General features: G+C 45.0%; 1 protein-coding gene and 1 pseudogene across 1 annotated transcript in view; both read left to right on the top strand.

Moving 5' to 3' along the window:
* Positions 1-21,624, top strand: part of LOC124554841 (ephrin-B1) — a 555,113-nt gene that overhangs the window by 367,867 nt on the left and 165,622 nt on the right. The window lies entirely within an intron of this gene.
* On the top strand, positions 12,889-13,006 carry LOC124556897 (annotated as a pseudogene).

Genomic DNA, 21,624 nt, shown 5'->3' with positions numbered 1-21,624 from the left:
TTAACATGGACGTTAAAATTGCTCAAATAAAAACCTGACTCGCCTAGTACTTGATATCCTCCCCACTGACTTGATGCTACAGTTTCAGAGTTTTTGTGTGGTCCACAAACAAATCCTTAGTTGCAACAAGATGATGTTGCAGTAGCTGCTAAAACGCATTGATTATAACAAAGTTTGCAGATCTTAGTTTGAGATGCCAGTAAATTTTCTCTTCACTGTACCTTTCCAATAAACTTTCGCGTACATATATTGCATGGTTTATAGTATAGACATTTCCAACATTTCCTTTGTTGTCTTCATGTAAGGAGGCATTTCAGTCAGGATATTTCACTCATTTCTTTGCATAATCCAGCATAAAAAGCCGTTATTATAGGTTTCTATTCCAACAGTGCTGTCGGAGACTTTTCGTTCGGTGGTCTCCGCTGCAAGAGTTAAACTCTTAACTTCTTTCTTGTGTCTTTCATTCCTTGCTAGACAGCTTCACATTCACGTGTAGCATACACATTCTCGGCGGTAACCATGTTCTCCCATAGGAAATAATCGTATTCCTTTGTTCGCCTGCTGCGTTGTATGTATGCAATAGCCTCCGTACGTCGTCTCTTCTGCCTGTATTTTACTGCCACAAATGTTACTGCTTCGCCGTAAGCGCTACACAAGACCGTAGCTGCGACACTGCAGCGAACATAACGCGGAGACAAGAGTTTTGCATCTGCCGAGTAGAGTCGATTGCTTCCCACCGAGCCATTATGCGTGAGAAAACAATGAGGCGCACGCAGCCAATGGTAGACGAGCCTGCCATGAAAGTGGGCGGGTCCACTTCACACTAGCACCGCCTGCCGGTACATGCGGGAGTTAAGAGGTAGAGAGAGGGTCAAGGCTGGCGCGGTGCCGGTCCGCAGCCTTCTAACACCTCGGCCACAGCCTTCTAGCACCTCTGCCGCTGCAACCACACGCGTTTCTCGTAGCAGTCGCCGCAGATTCGCTAGCTTCGAGCGCGTAAGCGAATACTTACGGTGCAACAACGTTCTGTCTCGGGAACATCCCTGAACGTACCACTAAGTAGTTAAAAGGAGATATATATTTGTTTTCACATGAAGTAAAGTGCTTCGTTCGAGTCAAAGATCTTCCATATGTGTATTTCCATTTGTAATTCTCGGGCTCCTTTGCGTACGTAGTTATATCGCGCTAATTCCTTAGCGTGAATTCAGTGTCATCAGTATTGAAGTCCTAGCAGTTACCTCTTGTATGTGAATTCCAATGGAAACACTGACAGCCATGTGTACGATGTCCACATACATTTTCCCACTTTTGTCTTTTCTTTTTTCTCCTGTTGATGGCTATAATAAACGCCTTAGTGAAAACATTGGTTACGACTCAAGCAGTAACGAAAATGTACATTCAGAATGACGAGAAAGAAAAAAATGACAACCGCCAAACGGACACAAACTAGAATAGTTTGTGGTAAGTCAAACTGTTACTATGTCTAACGAGCATTATATTTTGGATGACACGGAACATGGCGTCTGTTCATTCTCTTAACAAACACTTTTTTTACTGTCGCACAAAATATAGGAGAGAAATTTAAGTGTCTGATTAAGGTCAATAATTTACATCTTCACTCAATTGAACTGCAGAGCATGCAGCATTCAGTTTCTTAGATTGGCTGTGTTAATTAGAAAGATTTAAAATCGGCCGACCGGAGTGGCTGAGCGTTGCTAGGCGCTTCAGTCTGGGACCGCGCGACCGCTACCGTCCCAGGTTCGAATCCTGCCCCGGGCATGGATGTGTGTGATGGCCTTAGGTTAGTTAGGCTTGAGTAGTTCTAAGTTCTAGGGGACTGATGACCTCCGATGTTGACTCCCATAGTGCTCAGAGCCATTTGAACTACTTAAAATCGGCTAATAAACATACAATGATTTGCATGCTGACGTTATTCCAACCACTAATGTGAGTGTGTTTCTCAGTTAATATTATAATTAGTCAATTCGTAGGCAATAAAGCTGATGAAGAGCAGTGCTGAATCACTTGTTTAACCGTTTCCCAGAAAGAGCGTACCATTGTCCATTTTCAAATTAAATGTAATAAACCAAAATCCTAGTAGACACGCTTATTTGTGCTACTCAATGTATTCTTTACGAAAGACATTCACATTCAATTCGGGCATTTCGTTGCATTGTATTGTTCGTCCACATATACTGTCCCGAACATCTTGTTTCACGAGTTTGTTTTTGATCAGCCTGCTGTGAACAATGTGTTTTGAGGTATTTTCCATGGCCGAGCAGCTTGGGCTAAATGGCCTATAAGATTTTCATTCCTTTTGGATACCTGTTAAGGTAATAGCATGAATACTTATACTTAGATACATAATCTGCTCTGCTATTTCATTCTCTAAATTACTGATACCTGGCAACACTTTGACGCTCCACTACATATGGCATTATTTAAAATATTTCTTACACATCTATCTGTAGCACAGAGATTCTCAGACTGAGGTCAACGTTCACAGTTTCCTGTCTCTCGTATTAGAAATCCAACTCATTTACGCAGAATTAAATCACGGTTTACTGTTTCAGTGGTGTCAGTATCTAAGCTGTCTAGTAGCATTTTGCTCAAATGGCAGATATCTTATTAAAACAGCAACAGATTTGTCATAAAACCTCCATTTCCACACCTGAGAAACGCAAAATCCAACCAGTTGTAATTCAAAGAAGAGATGAAGTACATATTTTAAAAAGATAGATGTTCGACCAGGATTGAAGTAACACAAAGAAATCATGAAGAACATAAATTCAGATGGCTGTCTGGGATTTGAAGTGTATTTTTCCTTTCTTGCATGCAGTACATGTATGGATTTTTGTGCACTTGTGCGGAAGTAAATTTCTGCTTGTCCGCCCGGAACGACGCTCTGCAAACTTTACACAGTTACACATGTCACAAACGATGCGCAAGGGGCAGGAGAGCAACGGTGGTTAGCTTTCGTTGAAATTCAGTCCAGGCTGAGACAGCGACTTTATTAGCGATTCAGGAAAAGAAGCCGACTGTTGTCTTGAGTGAAAATATCGACCTTATGGAGCTGCAGTGGCTCGATGAAAGCGTTAGTAAAATCAAGCAAGCTGACATGGCTAGGTTTCGAAACACTGATCTCCTTAATATACGCCTGCGATTGGTCTTGCTGACCATCTAGAAAGTAAAACTAACGGCAAACGCCAGCAGTGGCTGCAAGACCCGCAGGCATTGGCCACGCGGCCCACTGTGACGTTTTTGTCGCATAATAGCTTACTTCTTTATCATTGTGTCTCGTCTGACTTAGTGTCCTGTCGACATTGTTGTGTTAGAGGCAGAGGACCAGCTCAGGTAACAATGGAAACGAAACAGCGTGACATTCATCTGGGGTAATGCAGGGAAAGCGCGGAGGTGTAAATGAAGGTGGACGGTCCAACATTGAAAAGTCCCTCCTTCCAAGGCGAAACTGGTTTGAAACTTCCTGGCAGATTACGAGGTGCATTCAATTTCTAAGGCCTCCGACTTTTTTTCTAATTAACTACTCACCCGAAATCGATGAAACTGGCGTTACTTCTCGACGTAATCGCCCTGCAGACGTACACATTTTTCACAACGCTGACGCTATGATTCCATGGCAGCGGCGAAGGCTTCTTTAGGAGTCTGTTTTGACCACTGGAAAATCGCTGAGGCAATAGCAGCACGGCTGGTGAATCTGCGGCCACGGAGAGTGTCTTTCATTGTTGGAAAAAGCCAAAAGTCACTAGGAGCCAGGTCAGGTGAGTAGGGAGCATGAGGAATCACTTCAAAGTTGTTATCACGAAGAAACTGTTGCGTAACGTTAGCTCGATGCGCGGGTGCGTTGTCTTGGTGAAACAGCACACGCGCAGCCCTTCCCGGACGTTTTTGTTGCAGTGCAGGAAGGAATTTGTTCTTCAAAACATTTTCGTAGGATGCACCTGTTACCGTAGTGCCCTTTGGAACGCAATGGGTAAGGATTACGCCCTCGCTGTCCCAGAACATGGACACCATCATTTTTTCAGCACTGGCGGTTACCCGAAATTGTTTTGGTGGCGGTGAATCTGTGTGCTTCCATTGAGCTGACTGGCGCTTTGTTTCTGGATTGAAAAATGGCATCCACGTCTCATCCATTGTCACAACCAACGAAAAGAAAGTCCCATTCATGCTGTCGTTGCGCGTCAACACTGCTTGGCAACATGCCACACGGACAGCCGTGTGGTCGTCCGTCAGCATTCGTGGCACCCACCTGGATGACACTTTTCGCATTTTCAGGTCGTCATGCAGGATTGTGTGCACAGAACCCACAGAAATGCCAACTCTGGAGACGATCTGTTCAACAGCCAGTCGGCGATCCCCCAAAACAATTCTCTCCACTCTCTCGATCATGTCGTCAGACCGGCTTGTGCGAGCCCGAGGTTGTTTCGGTTTTGTTGTCACATGATGTTCTACCTTCATTAAACTGTCGCACCCACGAACGCACTTTCGACACATCCATAACTCCATCACCATATGTCTCCTTCAACTGTCGATGAATTTCAGTTGGTTTCACACCACGCAAATTCAGAAAACGAATGATTGCACGCTGTTCAAGTAAGGAAAACGTCGCCATTTTAAGTATTGAAAACAGTTCTCATTCTCGCCGCTGGCGGTAAAATTCCATCTGCCGTATGGTGCTGCCATCTCTGGGACGTATTGACAATGAACGCGGCCTCATTTTAAAACAATGCGCATGTTTCTATCTCTTTCCAGTCCGGAGGAAAAAAAATCGAAGGCCTTAGAACTTGAATGCACCTCGTAAAACTGTGTGCCAGACCGAGACTCGAACTCAGGACCTTTGCCTTTCGCGGGCAAGTGCTTTACCAACTGAGCTACCCAAGCACGACTCACGCTCCGTCCTCACAGCTGTACTTCTGCCACTACCTCGTCTGCTACCTTCCACACTTAACAGAAGGTCTCCTGCGAACCTTGCAGAACTAGCACTCCTGAAAGAAAGGATATTGCGGAGACTTGGCTTAGCCACAGCCTGGGGAATGTTTCCAAAATGGTTTCATAACCACAGTGCACGCCATTTGAGAAAAGTGGGGTGAATAGAATATCCTTCCTGATAAAGGGAAACACTGAAATTTAGCAATATAGTTTAGGATCGGAATGGAAATTTTGCGAGGATTGGCGTAGATCTGGTTCAGACCGAGATAGCTAGAGACCTTTTGGCTTCTACCCTAGCACTGGAACCGTTGCATTGCCATTCTCAGAATCCCAGGTCTCTTGTTATCAGTGTAACGTAAGTTATATCCGCTTTAGAGTGATCCTGGTTTCGGCATCCAGCAGGATTAACAAGTGAAGAGTCAAATCGACTTCAGTGGAGACAATGTTGCGCTCATACATGGCTTTTCTGAGATCAAAAGCAGAGTTCGGGACTGCAGAAGGTACTAAGGAAGCCAGGGAAAACAATTTTCCGTCGAGTTACAGGTATTTCGGATGTGTTGGGAAACGTAGCGGGTAATGCAGAACTCAGCGATCGCTTCAACATGCGAGTACGTCGCCGTGGAAATCCATTTAAGTAGCCCACTAAACGTTGGTCGGCACTATGTAACCAATGAATCGGTACCGGCTACTCTGTCTCTCCCCTCCCCAATATACGAGAGCGTGCGGAAAAGTAATGCCTCCAAATTTTGCACGTAAAAACTCTTAAAGCCATTTACATAAAATAAACGTTATTAACATTCTACACTTTTATTCTATATGTCCACATATTTATTTTTGAATGTAGTCGCCCGGGCGACGGACACATTTCTCCTAACGAAAGACCAGTTTGTTGATACTGTCACTGTTAGAGTGTTTGACGTTATTGATGGAGCCACAGCCGCACCGCTTCGTCAGTATCAAAGTGAAGTCCTCGATGGTGTTTTTTAAATTATGAAAAGAGATGTAAATCGGATGGGGTCAAGTCGGGACTGTATGGAGAGTAATTGAAAACAGTGAACACAAGGCGTCGGATGGTTGCGGATGTCACAGCATTCGTGTGTCGTTCGGCATTGTCATGCTGAAGGAAAGGGTTCTCCATATGTGAACGAACTCATCTGCGGTTAGAAACTCGATTACAGCAAGCTGACCGACCGAGGTGGCCGAGCGGTTCTAGGCGCTACAATCTGGAACCGCGCGACCGCTACGGTCGCAGGTTCGAATCCTGCCTCGGGCATGGATGTGTGTGATCTCCTTAGGTTAATTAGGTTTAAGTAGTTCTAAGTTCTAGGGGACTGTTGACCTCAGAAGTTGTGTCCCATAGTGCTCATAGCCACAGCAAGCTGTAGGAGCCCTGTAGCGGCAGAAGGCTGCAAATATGCGTGCATGTAGAATAAAGATGTAGAATTTTAATAACGTCTGTGTCATTTAAAAAGCTTTAGAGTTTTCACATAATTATTCGGAGGCATTAGTTTTCAGCACGCCCTCGTATAGACACTGACGGTGGTGTTCGAGAAAAGAATTTATAACATCCCTGCCCCACCATGAAGATTTATATTTTCCGCGTTTTCCCTAAACAGATTACGGCGATTGTCGGGACGGTTCTTCGTATTCGTCTGAGGTGACTTAGTAATAGCACATAAATGGTAACTGAGAATGGCCGCACAAACATTAAAATGTCGCTCCTCTCGAAGACGAAACCGGTTCCTCTGCCATTGCGAACTTCTGTCACTCGCAATGGCAGAGATTCACGCCACTCTTATGTAAAGCAGATTAACTAGGACATTCGACCTAGAAAATAGGATACGACCCACTGAAATTTACCGGTATGGTCCTCAGCCTTATTTTTTCCATCCTAAGGTTTCTTGATTTGAGCGCGGCACATGGTAAAGTTGTGTATCTGACCTTCAAAAATACCTGCATAAGCAACGTTGTATCCGTCTGTTGGGAATTGTTCTCCACGAAACATATGGCAGCCTCCTTCCTGTTAACGTGCTACGTCCCACGAAACGTGTAAGGAGAGTTACAAAAGATAAAGAAAGTATCTTGCTACCTGTTTGAAGGCTACGGCCCGTTTATAATCGACACGTTCGTGCAACAAAGCAGCGTATGCTGTTGCCATCTGTTGTTGCTAGCCAGACTACAACAGAACAGGAAGGATTCATTATGCAAACGATGTAACGCTACTTCGAGAAAGGAATGTGAACATGTCGGTTAGATTACCTCGCAGTATGATGAGTTAGACATTTGGAATGTATCAAGTACAAACCAAGGTTTGTAAAACAAAACATCTGCCGAGGTATCACTTCAGGGAATATCAGAGGAGGAGGGTCACGGCTATCGATACTTGAAATGATCTCGTAATGAAGAGATGTGGCCTTTTCGGTTTTTGTTAATCTGCAACGTTGTGGCAGAAAGTGTGGCTGGAGCGATGTACTTGTGACCGCAAGTGTTTACCGGAGTCGGTGCGGCCAGGGTCAAGGTAACGGTCTCTCAGCCTCTGCCGTCGCTGTTCGCAGCCGCCAAACCGCTCAGACATATCCTTCTCTTTTCCCTTTCCCACCGGCGCACATTATCCAGAAATGTTGCACATCGAGGACGTTGCGCAAAAGTGGTCGCACAGCACAGGAAAGGGTCGCAGCTTACGAGATACGTCGTTGCGCAACGTAAGACGCTCAGTTATCATACTTGCTTGTGCATTGTGCATTGTGACCATGAGTTTAGCTTTTCATCGGCGTAGCGTTTCTAGCGACGCTTGCGGTGCCCTTACTTACAAGGGAACCTCCCCATCGCACCCCCTTCAGATTTAGTTACAAGTTGGCACAGTGGACAGGCCTTGAAAAACTGAACACAGATCAGTCGAGAAAACAGGAAGAAGTTGTGTGGAACTATGAAAAAAATAAGCAAAATATACGAACTGAGTAGTCCATGTGCAAGATAGGCAACATCAAGTTTATTGTGAACTCACGAGCGTCGTGGGTTCGTGGTTAGCGTGAGCAGCTGCGGAACGAGAGGTCCTTGGTTCAAGTCTTCCCTCGAGTGAAAAGTTCAATTTTTTATTATCTGTCCGTCCGTCCGTCCGATGCGATCACTTTTTTGGGAGTGATTATCACATCCACAAGAAAACCTAAATTCGGCAAGGTAGAATAATCTTTTTACCCATTCGCCAAGTGTACAAGTTAGGTGGGTCGATGACATATTCATGTCATGTGACGCACATGCCGTCACCAGTGTCGCATAGAATATATCAGACGTGTTTTCCTGTGGAGGAATCGGTTGACCTATGACCTTGCGATCAAATGTTTTCGGTTCCCATTGGAGAGGCACGTCCTTTCGTCTACTAATCGCACGGTTTTGCGGTGCGGTCGCAAAACAGAGACACTAAACTTATTACAGTGAACAGAGACGTCAATGAACGAACGGACAGATCATAACTTTGCGAAAATAAACTTTTCTCTCAAGGGAAGACTTGAACTAAGGTCCTTTCGTACTGCAGCTACTCACGCTAACCACGGGACCACGGCGCTCCTGAGCTTAGACTCTCCTTTATGTTGCCTATCTTGCGCATGGACTACTCAGTTTGTATATTTTTTCCATTGTTCCACACAACTTCTTCCTGTTTTCTCGATTGATCTGTGTTCAGTTTTCCAAGGCCTATCCACTGTTCCAACTTACAACTATGTCTGAGGGGGGTACGATGGGAAGGTTCCCTTGTTAGCAGGGGTTTAACGACTCAGCGGCTTCGTGATCGTTACAGACGAAGAACTTAGCACTGTCGGACAAAGCCGGGGAGGAAGTTCGGCGTGGTCTAGTGTAAGAAATCACCTCGCTATTCCACAGAAAGCCTCCTTCGAAACACGAGATCAGTGCCGAACCACTGCTCCCCAACCTTCGATAGCACTGAATAGAAAATACGGCAGTTGGAAGTAGTGTCAGTACGATGCCTAGCGTCTTGCACGTATATTAGGGTACTGAAAGTCTTGTCGACAGCATAATAATGCACATTTGGAAGGGTGTGAAAGGCATTCGGTTGTTACTGTACATAAGACATCTTTTTAATGTCTGTCTGTAATGTGCTGTGGGTATTATTCGACGTTTAAAGTATGACAACCGATATAGGAGTCCGACAAAAATTTGCTCGATCATGAATCCTGTTCTCCTCTTCTTCCTCATTATATCTCCGTTATTGGCAGTCGTTTTCATTGCTTCTGCCCTCTCCCGTTTTTTTCATTGAAAACAATCTCGTGAGAAACGGATCTCTTTCGCTTGGGCAAATGAGATCCTAGAATCGTAGTATGAAATCCCAAATCTGTATTTAAGTGCTATGTAAGACTACAACGGAATACTTACGCCATGCCTGTGTAGGAGATAAATGACTCACTTTTTTCATTGGATAATTTATTTGCCTTTCTGTCCGCCCCTTAGCTGAGCGGTCAGAGCGTCTGACTCCCATGCAGCAGGCGCGGGTTCGATTTCCGACATGGTCGGAGATTTTCTCCTCTCGGAGACTCTGAGTTGTGTTGTCCTCATCATCATTCCATCATCATCGACACGCAAGTCGCCCAGTGTGGCGTCAACTGAAAAGACTTTCAGCTCGGCGGCCGAACTTCCCCAGGTGGGGACCCACAGCCATCAATGCCGTACGATCATATCTACATCTACATTCATACTCCGCAAGCCATCTGACAGTGTGTGGCGGAGGGTACCTTGAGTACCTCTATCGGTTCTCCCTTCTATTCCAGTCTCCTATTGTTCGTGGAAAGAAGGATTGTCGGTATGCCTCTGTGTGGGCTCTAATCTCTCTGATTTTATCCTCATGGTCTCTTCGCGAGATATACGTAGGAGGGAGCAATATACTGTTTGACTCCTCGGTGAAGGTATGGTCTCGAAGCTTCAACAAGAATCCGTACCGAGCTACTGAGCGTCTCTCCTTGCAGAGTCTTCCACTGGAGTTTATCTATCATCTCCGTAAGGCTTTCGCGATTACTAAATGATCCTGTAACGAAGCGCGCTGCTCTCCGTTGGATCCCCTCTATCTCTTCTATGAACCGTATCTGGTACGGATCCTACACTGCTGAGTAGTATTCAAGCAGTTGGCGAACAAGCGTACTGTAACCTACTTCCTTTGTTTTCGGATTGCATTTCCTTAGGACTCTTCCAATGAGTCTGTCTGGCATCTGCTTTAGCGATGATCAACTTTATATGATCATTCCATTTTAAATTACTCCTAATGCGTACTACCAGATAATTTATGGAATTAACTGCTTCCAGTTGCTGGCCTGCTATATTGTAGCTAAATGATAAGGGATCTTTCAAATGGCTCTGAGCACTATGGGACTTAACTACTGAGGTCATCAGTCCCCTAGAACTTAGAACTACTTAAACCTAACTAACCTAAGGACATCACACACACCCATGCCCGAGGCAGGATTCGAACCTGCGACCGTAGCGGTCACCCGGTTCCAAACTGACGCGCTTAGAACCACACGGCCACGCCGGCCGGCTAAGGGATCTTTCTTTCTATGTATTCGCAGCACATTACACTTGTCTACATTGAGATTCAATTGCCATTCCCTGCACCATGCGTCAATTCGCTGCAGATCCTCCTTCATTTCAGTACAATTTTCCATTGTTACAACCTCTCGATATACCACAGCATCATCCGCAAAAAGCCTCAGTGAACTTCCGATGTCATCCACAAGGTCATTTATGTATATTGTGAATAGCAACGGTCCTACGACATTCCACTGCGGCACACCTGAAATCACTCTTACTTCGGAATACTTCTCTCCATTGAGAATGACATGCTGCGTTCTGTTATCTAGGAACTCTTCAATCCAATCACACAATTGGTCTCATAGTCCATATGCTCTTACTTTGTTCATTAAACGACTGTGGGGAACTGTATCGAACGCCTTGCGGAAGTCAAGAAACACGGCATCTACCTGGGAACCCGTGTCTATGGCCCTCTGAGTCTCGTGGACGAACAGCGCGTGCTGGGTTTCACACGATCGTCTTTTTCGAAACCCATTTTCATTTGCCTTTCACCCATCCATCTATCTACCTGTCACTCACCGAGTAAGGTAGTGCAGTAGTTAAGACACTGGCCTTGCATTTAGTACGACGGTGGTTCAAATACCATTCCAGCAGTCACTATTATTTTTTTTTTTCACTTAAGGCAAAGGCAGCGACAGTTCCTTCGAAAAGGAGTAGACTGATTTCCAGCGCCAGCCATATTCATTCCGAACTTGTACTCCGTCTCTAATGACCATCGTCGACGAATCGTTAAATCCCAATCTCCCTACCTTTCATTTGGTCCAGCTGACTTCGCTCTGTATTGGTGCGGCTTATGGCTGCTGCGTTACGTCATTTTCTGTCACCCTCTGTAATCAGTATATGTATCAGTGCACGGCCTCTCCTTTTTCGCAAACCCATCTCCTCCACTGATATCTTGAGACTGTATAGATCTCTCTGCAAACTTCGCGACACAGTAAAAATTTCGGAAGGTTACTTAGAGTAAAGTAGTTTTTTTAGTAGTCAGGGTTTTACTGGAGGAGGGAATTTATTTTGTAGTAGTCTGTCTCATCTTTAGCATTACTATGAGTGGCCTCCGTACTTTCGTTGCCAATATTTGGCCGGCATAAGGGAGGAGAGACGGAAGTACGACCACTATGGACTGTGCGCAATAATCTCGAGCTTATTTGTATAGTGAGATGTGAGACTGCAGATGGTGATCAGAGACGTTAAACCCGGCGCTCCCCCTGGTGCTATTTAAGAAGTAGAAGTTCTGTCACCCGATTTCGCTCACTCCCTTGTGCTCGCAATGATTAAAATGAAAACTTAAATGTTTACGTTGAGTATCTGTACGCTATTTGTTAAACCATGTGCATGTTGTGTTTTCCACTTTTTTGAGTCACCAGCCTTCTAACTGGTTGGATGTGGCCCGCCACGAACTGCTCCCCTATGCCAGCCTCTTCATCTCACAGTAGCATATTCAACCTACGTCCTCAATTATTTGCTGGATGTATTCCAATCTCTTGTCTTCCTCTACAGTTTTTATCCTCTACAGACCCTCTGGTATCATGGAAGTTATTCCCTGTCAGAAACGTCACAGTTTATGGTAAAGTAGCCCTGTTAGGTTGTTTGCAGATGATGCTGTTACTTACCGTCTTGTAAAATTATCAGATGATCAAAACCAATTGCAAAATATGTATAACTGAACCACCGTTGCCGGTGTTGGTTTGCTGTCTATTCTGATGAGAAGAACTGTATCACTGAACTGTTCACAGTAATACACTCAGTACAAAATATAAAACTCCTGTAAAGACCTGCAATGAGCAACTGGTTGTAGTTTTCTTACAAATCATCTGCCATCTTAGTCACAGTCATTGTTCCGAGGCCCGCCCGGTTGGCCGTGCGGTCTAACGCACGGCTTTCCGGGGGGGAAGGAGCGCCTGGTCCCCGGCACACATCCGCCCGGCGGATGTGTGTCGAGGTCCGGTGAACCGGCCAGCTTGTGGATGGTTTTTAGGCGGTTTTCCATCTGCCTCGGCGAATACGGGCTGGTTCCCCTTATTCCCACTTAGTTACACTATGTCGGCGATTGCTCCGCAAACAAGTTCTCCACGAACGCGTGCACCACCATTACTCTACCACGCAAACAGGAGTTACACGCGTCTGGTGTGAGACGTTCCCTGGGGGGTCCACCGGGGGCCGCACCGCACAATAACCCTGGGTTCGGTGTGGGGCGGCGGAGGGATGAAGTGGACTGCGGTAGCCGTCGTGGGGTTGTGGACCACTGCGGCTGCGGCGGGGACGGAGCCTCTCCGTCGTTTCTAGGTCTCCGGTTAACATACAATACATTGTTCCGAACCCAAAATTTTAAACACTTCTTAATTATATGAAGACAACGGCCTTGCCGCAGTGGATACGCCGGTTCTCGTGAGATCACCGAAGTTAAACACTGTCGGGCGTGGTGGGCACTTGGATGGGTGACCATCCAGGCCGCCATGCGCTGTTGACATTTTTCGGGGTGCACTCAGCCTCGTGATGCAAATTGAGGAGCTACTCGACCGAATAACAGCGGCTTCGGTCAATAATACCATCATAACGATCGGGAGAGCGGTGTGCTGACCCCACGCCCCTCCTATCCGCATCCTCAACTGAGGATGACTCGGCGGTCGGATGGTCCCGGTAGGCCACTCGTAGCCTGACGACAGAGTGTTTTTTTTTTCATAATTATATGAAATCCAGGCGTAGCTCCACGGCTAAGTGATTAACTGTTCAACAAGTCCAAAGGTATCGGGTTCGAGCCCAGGTTGGTCCTATGATTTTTGTCATTTACCACTTCTTTCACCTCTCTGATTCTTTAAAGAAAAAAAGCGAAATTCCGCGTCCTGGTCCTGGATGAACCAATCGTGCCCGATGGACCACCGTGCCATCCTCTGCCAGTGGAGTCATTAAACGCGGTATGGACGGGCATGTGGTTAGCACACCGCTCTCCCGAGTTTCTTGACCTTGGAACCGGTACTAATAGTTGGTCTCATAAGGCCGAGTGCACCCCGTACCAGTTCTCACACCAACGAAAAATTCCAGGCTGTATCGGTAATCGAACCCGGATACACTGCGCGGACCACTCTGCAGAGGCAGACTTTTGGATTGTTTGTTAATGTGAGACATGCCGAGTTCCAGCGTGGTTCAAAGTCCACGTTAAACCGTAGGTTCCCCTATAACTGGCAGGGCAAGTCTGTTCAGCGGTCGGAGGAAGGCAACGTACCATCTCCAATAGGACCGTGCCTAGTGAAGCACTGTACTGTTCAAAGCAACCTTCCGGTTGCCGACAGCTTTACCTTGGGCAAACAGCGACTTCACGAAATAAGCCACAGCAGGAAAGATGCCGTCAGCCAGCATTGGTTGAGGCTGCCGTGTCCGCACATACACGCAGGACCTGACCGGCTGGCTACCGGCTGGCTACCTGGCCCCGCCGACACAAAAAGGGACTGCCAGCTCATCACTCACCAACGCCACCTCCAGCTTATTTCCACTTTCTGGAGCCGCACATTTTTCTCCGCATCTCGCCACAAATAACCAACAGCCACTAACTCTCCGCTCTTGTCGTTGGCTTACTACTACCATTCCTAAACCAGTTCTTTACCCCGTCACCGTGCTGCTATTCGCACAGCCCTGTTGCCCTACACATTTTCGCTTATTTACGATTTGTTTCGAAATCTTCATCCACACTTTCTTGTCGCGGAACTGATTTACGTTAATTCCTGTCTGATTTTGCAAGTTTTTATCCTTTGTTCACAAAACAACTTCAGTTTACTGTCCGAATGAGCTTCATCTCGAAATATTTGTCTGTTTCTTTCTCGAATCTTACCTTCCCAGCCAAACAATATTTATTTTAGTTGCTTTCGAAATTAACCCGTGTATCTGTCGTACCACTGAGTGAACTTTTCGTGCTCGGGCTCACAACCGTATTAAATTTCTTGAAGTAAGTTATTCTACATCTACATCTACATTTATACTTCGCAAGCCACCCAACGGTGTGTGGCGGAGGGCACTTTACGTGCCACTGTCATGACCTCCCTTTCCTGTTCCAGTCGCGTATGCTTCGCGGGAAGAACGACTGCCGGAAAGCTTCTGTGCGCGCTCAAGTCTCTCTGATTTTACATTCGTGATCTTCTCGGGAGATATAAGTAGGAGGAAGCAATATATTCGATACCTCATCCAGAAACGCACCCTCTCGAAACCTGGACAGCAAGATACACCGCGATGCAGAGCGCCTCTCTTGCAGAGTCTGCCACTTGAGTGTTCTAAACATCTCCGTAACGCTATCACGCTTACCAAATAACCCTGTGACGAAACGCGCCGCTCTTCTTTGGATCTTCACTATCTCCTCCGTCAACCCGACCTGGTACGGATCCTGTGGCACTGTTGCCTTGTATAGGAAATAAGCTCTTTATTCCGTTGACGATTAGCTGATTTCGCTCTGTTAGACATTATCAGCGTCATACCAAAAATATGTACCGTTCTTAGACTTGTCACCATGCCATGATCAACAGGGCGGTTTGCAAAGATAAACTCGTAATGGTACTACAGATTCTCGTCGAATGGCGTAATATCTTACGACCACTGACGTGAGGTTCTGTAAGTAGAACGAAAAAGTACAAAGTTCCAGCGCACTCAAATAGGTCAGCATACATATTTAAATAAATTAAACATGACATAATCAACGTCTTAATATCAAGTAGCATGTGCGTCTACGAGTTCAGGAATGGAACCATATTGATACTTCCGCTTTGCTATGTGTATTATGAGCCGGCCGGAGTGGCCGAGTGGTTTTAGACGCTACGGTCAAGAACCGCGCGGTCGCTACCGTCGCAGGTTCGAATCCTGCCTCGGGCATGGATGTATGCGATGTCCTTAGGTTAGTTAGGTTTAAGTAGTTCTAAGTTCTAGGGGACTGATGACCTCAGATGTTAAGTCCCGTAGTACTCAGATCCATTTGAACCATTTTTGTGTGTTATGATATGCGGACAAATGGAAGCACATAACGTACCACTTTTGTCTGATGTTGCTTGGTAGTGCCCAAGGGGGCGCAATTAGCTAATTACCCGTGAAATAAGGAGATTATTTCGAATTTATAACAGCCTCAAGCAGGAAAATGATTTATTTTAAGAAATTTTAACATTAGTTCTATTATTCTTTAGTTTGTTTGTAACATTGCAAAATGATACTGCTTTACAGCTGTTTCCAAGTTTCATAATGTTGTTGACACACCTGAGCTAATATCACACGTAAGACAATGACAAAAAGGAGAATAAGACAACATAGTCAAGCTCACGGTGTTGTGGCCTTATTCAGAATGCAATATGTATTAATTATATTACTTGTAAAGTTGTTACAGAATTCTTTTTATCAGCTCTTAGAGATCATTGCAGGCAAAACCGGAGGAGAGGCTGCAAATAACGCTTTAAGATATTTCAGGTCTCAGTAAGAGAAAACTTCACTGATAATAACATCGTACCCGCCAGAATGACGAACAAAAAAAATGGCTCTGAGGACTATGGGACTTAACTGCTGTGGTCATCAGTCCCCTAGAACTTAGAACTACTTAAACCTAGCTAAACTAAGGACATCACACACATCCATGCCCGAGGCAGGATTCGAACCTGCGACCCTAGCGGTCGCGCGGTTCCAAACTGTAAATGACGAACACAGCGAGAATGTTGGCGCTCTGAAATTTTTATTTCTGTCACGGCTCACGTATGTACAACCTTTATTTTCCAGTACAAATCATATCTATTCAAAAGTTTAAACTATGTACGGGCCAAGCTACTTACACAGACGACTTTGCCTCACTTACTCCACATTTTTCTGACAAACTTTGTTTCTATCAATCCTGAATTATTAAAATGACAATCGGCTCTGTTCTTTCTACGAGTATTTGAGCTCGCTTATGCTATTGATTTTGCTGTAATGCAAGCTCAACCACAGCATTTTTTCTCGCAGAAATTTTTATCCCACTGGCCGAACTCGCTAAGACTTAATCACCATTCACACGTTTTTCGTTCCGTTTTAGTGTAATTACCTTAACATAAAGTGTTCCTTGTCTAGAATTTTTCCTGCTCCATCTACTTCAGTAACGTTTTGTCTGAATATGTTCTCAATAGGAACGGTTGTGATCTGTATTTTTTTTTTCCAGTCATGCTTATGTTGGTTTACTATGGCGTCACAAAGCTACTGCAGGCAAATGCCACAATTTTTCTTCAGTTTTTTCTGTCCTTTCGAAGCAAATGGTCCTTCTCTGTTGAAAATAACTGACAACGGCAAGTGTACTCCAACTAAGACGCATTGAAAATTCCAAGTGAAATAGATATTGTAAATAGCGTAGGGGCAACACTATTAAAATTATCAAAACTACTTTTTACAAATATTGGGAAGCTACTTTGACATCAAATGATGACGCATGGCTAACTATTCCTGGGGAGCAGAATCAGTCTCTTTCGTGAGTAGTACAACATTGAGTTCCTTCTATATTAAACATATATGTTGTACCAACCCCTTCAAGTCACAAATGTTCGTAATTAAATGTTTATGGGAAACATGGCGATAGTGCACAACTTTAGAATCGAAGAGGGAAGAGTTCGTTGATCCTTTAAATCTTTCCAGATATCCTCTTTCTCGTGATTTGCGAAATCTCAAACCATGAGAACTTCACCTTGACTAGACTCCCGCTTCCTCCAGAATAAACTATGTGCGGCCTGCCGTTCGATACACGCAATTGTTATGGTATTCCCTCTAGAGTTGCTCTTCCTGCCGTCCGTTTGCCTTATCGTTGCGAAGCCGCTTACTGTTAATTCATTGGAGATTTGAAACTTCGCCTATGAACCCTGGGATTGGTGTATACCAGCGTCTGCTCCCACTTGTACGTAACGACGACAAAAAGTAGAAAACAAGATTAAAGTTTATCGTCCCGTCGACATCGAGGTCATTAGAGACGGAGCACTAGCCTAGATTGGCACTATGTGGCGCAGCGTGGTCATCAGATGCGAGTGATTCGTCTGAATTACTTGTGTTTTAAGGAAACAGAAAACTTCAGTTGTTTCGACGAATAAAAGTTGTAGTTTAAGTGATTTATTTAGGTCTGAATGCGTTAGGAAAATGAGCACAGAAATCGCATGATGACTGTTGCCGATTATATAAGTCATTGTTACACATTCCTAGAAAACAGTGTACGAGTAAATGGTCGAGATGTTGCAAGAATTTTCTTTTTTAGCGCTTTAAGCGATTTTACCTGTGGAAGTGGTCGATACATGAGAAAAATAGCTCGGTGAGACAGTTCACTGTTTTGGAAGAGGGCGGAGGCATACCACCTGTGACAGGATGAAGCCATACTGAAGCACTGAGGTGTTATACGTAGAAATATTTTTGTGGCTGACGTTTCAGCAATTCGAGTGGTAGAGGCCAACCGTCAACTGTACATTCAAAGCATGACTGACCACACTCCAGCAACACTGCACTCTGTCTATAACAAAGTTAATTAACTATAACCATAAAGCAAAACCTCGAGTTTGAAATATGTTTTATTTTGTTGGGAAACTGCAGTAAGGTTAACGCAAAAAAATTGAGGTTTGTCTTTCTTTTAAGTCAATTCACACCGTACGTGAACGGAACAGAATGCGAGGGAAAGTCGTCGCCAAATGGAGGTGTGTCCACAATACACGGAAAGTCACTTCACTTATCCCACTACTGAACGGTCAAAGTGAGGTTATCAGATACTATCCGTTATACAAAAAATCGAAATATGTATGGCTGGTCCCGACGGAGGTTCGATTCCTCCCTCGGGCATGGGTGTGTGTGTTTGTCCTTAGGATAATTTAGGTTAAGTAGTGTGTAAGCTTAGGGACTGATGACCTTAGCAGTTAAGTCCCATAAGATTTCACACACATTTGAACATTTTTGAAATATGTATCAAAATTAAGGGTACCGGAAAAAGTAATATACAGGGTGTAAATGATTACTGTTTGCAACGTACTACAGTGATGTGAGTGTCTGTTCCAGGATGATTTTAACGAAAATCTCGCGCGGCGCAGATGTGCTGTAGCGTAAGTGTTTTTTGTAGACCAATTCGAGTTTGTTTCCCAGCTTGAATGACCGCAAGTGCCCTATTTTATCCATTGTCTTGTTTTCTTTCTAAATGCCAAATTACGTCAAAATCACCGTCTTTTTCTTCGTCGATTTATATGTCCACTGTTGCGAAAGGTCTTGTTAATGCAAATTGTTTTACCTATGTATGGTATTATGTACACACAGTGATAGCTTTTTCTTTATGCAGCGATTATTGAACCAACCATTTTTCGCTTTCATATATTTGCCAATTTTGTGTAAGGGTACTGATAGAAAAAATATCCAAGTCCTCATACAACCTTCAAAATGTTCAAATGTGTGTGAATTCCAAAGGAACCAAACCGCTGAGGTCATCGGTCCCTAGACTGATACACTACTAAACTAACTTAGACTAACTGATGCTAAGAACAACACACGCACCCATGCCCGAGGGAGGACTCGAACCTTCGGCGGGAGGGGCCGCGCAGTCCGTGATAGGACGCCTCAAATCAAGCGGACACACTTTCGAAATGTGCAACAGAAACAAATCAAGCAGTAAATATTAAGAAGACACAAAATAGACCACTGTAACATGCATGAACACGGTGAGATTGGGCTAAATTCCGATGTTAGATAAGGACGCTCCAGCCGTAGTCCTCCATTCACCCCCATTTTCAACGCAACGTCAAAGTTTCTCACCGAGAATTCTTGACGATGTCATTCCGTTCCGTTAGCAGTTTGTGAGAATGCCACCATTTGAAATGGACGGTGGAAAACATTTACATTCCGTTCCATAACATCTAGTGAATCTGCTTAAACGTTTTCGTCGCGGTTCTTGTATGTTGAATGATGTCTGTAGCCTTTAGTAACGCACAATTTCAAGGTAAATTGTTGCTATGGCAGAAAATTTCCTGCCGTATGTTTTCAGATGCGGACTACTATGCATGATCTGTTCTATCTTTCGATAACTTCGTCTCTTTTTTATTTTTTTGTGCCACCTCCACATGAACGCGTTCGGGACAGCATACTTACTCAGAACAGAAATAGACCGTGGAAAGAAACCGGTGTACCTTTAAAGGAAATTCGCCCGATATTCGTCTAAATCAGTTAAGAGAAAACACGGTAAAACTAAGCGGGAATTGCCAGATCGTTATTCGCAGCACGATCGCGAGGAGTACGAGGCCATGCCGTTTCGCCAGTCCGTGCGAAAGGACGTGCCAAGCGCAATGATGTGAAAGGCGACGCAATGCACTGCCCTCGAGTGCGTTGCCGCCTTGCAGAAGCATTGGATCAATCCAGCCTTCACCGCGCCACGGACACGCTGGCGAAGCTTAGCTGCCGACGCCAATCAAATAGCACTTGCGTTATCGCCGTGCAGCGCTTTCAGTTAGCAGAGTGGGCGGCGGGGGAGGCTGAGCGATAATTTAGTACGCAAATTAGTAAACTCTGGCCGTCATGTCAGCCAGCGTGCAGATAATACTCTTTATTAGCCGCTAACCATTAGGCGTACACGCACGGTAAACTGAACTGTAGGTCATGGCATTCGACATTCCTCTGAAGCTGCCGGCAACGTTGCTCACGAAAGGCCCGTCTGTACGAAAGCACAAAATGTAACGTTTCCACGCTGTACGCGATTTACATCGCCGTCCTCGTCAATAACATCTCATAAAATACAGGGTGGTCAGAAAATTTAAGAGCTAGAGGCGGTGTCGCCAAACGTGTTCTTCGTTCGGTTCCCTAAAACAGACAAAAGAGCGATACAAAAATTGGACATGGGACAGTAGTAAGGATCGAAACCGAGCCAAAAGCTGAGCAGTCTCGTTCGCTGTCCTCTGTTCGATAAGAACAACTGATAGAAATTATACCTGGTGGGGCGCTTGAATTTGCGCGCTCAATGGAGAGACGTCTACAGACGTTAAAGTAACCTCTGGCGTGCCACAGGGGAGTGTAATGGGATATAGTAGATATTGTCGGAAATTCCATGCGGCTTTTCGCGGATGATGCTGTAGTGTACAGAGAAGTTGCAGCATTAGAAAATTGCAGCGAAATGCAGGAAGATCTGCAGCGGATAGGCACTTGGTGCAGGGAGTGGCAACTGACCCTTAACATAGACAAATGTAATGTATTGCGAATACGTAGAAAGAAGGATCCTTTATTTTATGATTATATGATAGCGGAAAAAAACACTGGTAGCAGTTACTTCTGTAAAATATCTGGGAGCATGCGTACGGAACGATTAGAAGTGGAATGATCACATAAAATTAATTGCTGGTAAGGCGGGTGCCAGGTTGAGATTCATTGGAAGAGTCCTTAGAAAATGTAGTAGATCAACATAGGAGGTGGCTTACAAAACACTCGTTCGACCTATACTTGAGTATTGCTCATCAGTGTGGGATCCGTACCAGATCGGGTTGGCAGAGGAGATAGAGAAGATCCAAAGAAGAGCTGCGCGTTTCGTCTCAGAGCTATTTGGGAAGCGTGATAGCGTTACGGAGATGTTTAGCAAACTCAAGTGGCAGACTCTGCAAGAGAGGCGCTCTGCATCGCGGTGTAGCTTGCTGTCCAGGTTTCGAGAGGGTGCGTTTCTGGATGAGGTATCGAATATATTGCTTCCCCCTACTTATACCTCCCTAGGAGATCACGAATGTAATATTAGAGAGATTCGAGCGTGCACGGAGGCTTTCCGGCAGTCGTTCTTCCCGCGAACCATACGCGACTGGAACAGAAAAGGGAGGTAATGACAGTGGCACGTAAAGTGCCCTCCGCCACACACCGTTGGGTGGCTTGCGGAGTATAAATGTAGATGTAGATGAACGGTCTGATTGGCTAACTTCAGTGTTAATTAACTCCGAAACTGCGCAACGCATGGAGTTTTTAACAATTATTTCTCAGCACAACCTGCCCTGCAGCATCCTTGCAAGCTTTTCATACTGTTTCGTACTACCGTTTAGAATGAAAAGGGCTCTTTCCCAAACAAACACCCTTCGCTTTGTTGGCACGGTTAGTTCGGAAATTAAAATACGTAAAACG

Source organism: Schistocerca americana, chromosome X, assembly GCF_021461395.2.
Source record: "Schistocerca americana isolate TAMUIC-IGC-003095 chromosome X, iqSchAmer2.1, whole genome shotgun sequence".
Lineage (NCBI taxonomy): Eukaryota > Metazoa > Arthropoda > Insecta > Orthoptera > Acrididae > Schistocerca > Schistocerca americana.
This window is presented reverse-complemented; position numbering and strand designations above follow the sequence as displayed.